This window comes from Urocampus carinirostris, chromosome 9, assembly GCF_059441175.1.
Source record: "Urocampus carinirostris isolate Australia breed hairy pipefish chromosome 9, RoL_Ucar_1.0, whole genome shotgun sequence".
Classification (NCBI taxonomy): Eukaryota; Metazoa; Chordata; class Actinopteri; order Syngnathiformes; family Syngnathidae; genus Urocampus; species Urocampus carinirostris.
In genome coordinates, this window is record NC_142357.1 from 32,536,521 (window position 1) to 32,538,633 (window position 2,113).

Below are 2,113 nucleotides of genomic sequence, written 5' to 3' on the forward strand. Positions count from 1 at the left end.
CTTGCCTCGCGCCCCACATGACAAGAGCCCGTTGGTCCCGGAATCCTACATCAAGTGTCCCATTCTCCACCAGCTCTTATCCCATCAAAGGGGTCCACAATCCAAAATGTTGCCAGAATGGACCCCAAAAATACCCATATGTTTAGAGCCACAAAAAGGAACCCGTGAAGACCAGAACGGAGACAGGACCCACTTGCGTTTCGTTTCTCACAAGTTTTATTAGAAGAAAGGGAAAGGGTAGTGCCCACGATTGGGGCTTTGCCGGACGCGGGAAGCAGGTCGCTCTGAACGCGGAAGTGGGACTTCCGTGGCGAGCAAAGGGAGTGTCAAGAACGAAAAAAAAGGTCAGTAGCCGGGACAGGAGATCAAAAACGTGGTCGGGGGTCGGAAACGAGTCGTAAGCCAGGAGAGGAGAGTAGACGTGGTCAGGATCAAAAACGGGTCAAAGCCGGGGAACAGACGGGAGCAAAGACAGGTGGGGGTCAGTGTCAAAAAAGGCTTGCCTAGTGCAAACTGAGGTTTGCAGACGGACTCACATCAGGTGACAGAAAGGGGTGGGTTTAAATAGGGACACGAGCCAATCAGGGTCCGAGGCCGTTGGCGCCAAAGGAGCAGGCAGAGGTGCAGCACATCGGTAATCATGAGAGAACCATATTTTCCAGACTATAAAGCGCACCTAAAAAGTCCAAATTGGCCAGAATTTTCAACATGCGCCTTTGAATCCGGTGCGGCTTATATGCAGACAAAATTGGAAATGAATGAGCTTATTTGTGCACTTTTTTAATAAATCAATACATTTTATCACTGACCACAATTGGATAACAATGGTGGCCACAGGGATAGAACCAGACAGCAATGGTAAGGGCGCGGAATCTGAATGCGGAAGTGGGACTTCCGTGGCGAGCAATGGAAGTGTCGAGAACAAAAAAACGGGTCAGTAACCGGGACAGGAGATCAAAAACGTGGTCGGGTCGGAAACGAGTCGTAAGCCAGGAGAGGAGAGTAGACGTGGTCAGGATCAAAAACGGGTCAAAGCCAGGGAACAGACGGAAGCATAGACAGGTGGGGGTCAGGGTCAAAAAGGCTTGCCTAGTGCAAACTGAGGTTCGCAGACGGACTCACAACAGGTGACAGAAAGGGGTGGGTTTAAATAGGGACACGAGCCAATCAGAGTCTGAGGCCGTTGGCGCCAAAGGAGCAGGCAGAGGTGCATCACATCGGTAATCATGACAGAACCATATTTTCCAGACTATAAAGCGCACCCAGACAAAAGAAACTAAATGATATGCATGAGCTTATTTGTGCACTTTTTTGATAAATCAATACATTTTATCACTGACCACAATTGGACAACAATGGTGGCCAGAGGGATAGAACCAGATAGCAATGGTAAGGGCCCGGAATTGAACAACCTACTATTTTGCTATTTCTCCCAATTAAATAGGGGTGTGGCGGGGGGATTTTGCAAGGTTTATTGTTCTATATTCTTTATCAATTATCCATTATCGGTCAAATCATAATACGTTACAAAGCCAAGGGGCCGAGACACTTGCTCTCAGCCAAGAGGCCGAGCCAAGGTCCTAGCCACAGAGCCAAGCAGCGACCATTGCGAATGCACCGTTCCCGGAGGTACTGCAATACCGGGCCGATGCGTGGAGTGGACAGAGCAAGCTCTTATTCCATCTCCCGATTGCAAAAATCAGTGTTATTACACCCTATCCTCTATACGACCAAGAGCTATACATGCCCGTACAACCAAGAGCTATACATGATGCCCATTTCCGATTTAATCGAAATGAAGAGAAACAAGAGTTGAAATCGTGGGGGGGTTGTAAGGTTTATAGTTCTATTTTCTTTATTAATTATCCATTATCGGTCAATTCATAATACGCTACAAAGCCAAGGAGCCGAGACACTTGCTCTCAGCCAAAACGCTGAGTCAAGGTCCTACATTTTGAATACGTGGGGCTATGTGTTTATAATAATAATTACTTCCCACAATGCCTTCCGACTCATTCAGTTAGGAATAACAGAATTACTTCTCAAATTGCTTTCCTTCTCATTCAGTTCAGGACAACCGAATAACTTCCCACATTGCCTTTCTTTTCAATCA

At 47.1% G+C, this 2,113-nt stretch overlaps 1 pseudogene; it reads right to left on the reverse strand.

Moving 5' to 3' along the window:
* Window positions 1-1,607: 1,607 nt before the first annotated feature.
* LOC148360099 (U2 spliceosomal RNA) lies at window positions 1,608-1,741 on the reverse strand (annotated as a pseudogene).
* Window positions 1,742-2,113: the final 372 nt, after the last annotated feature.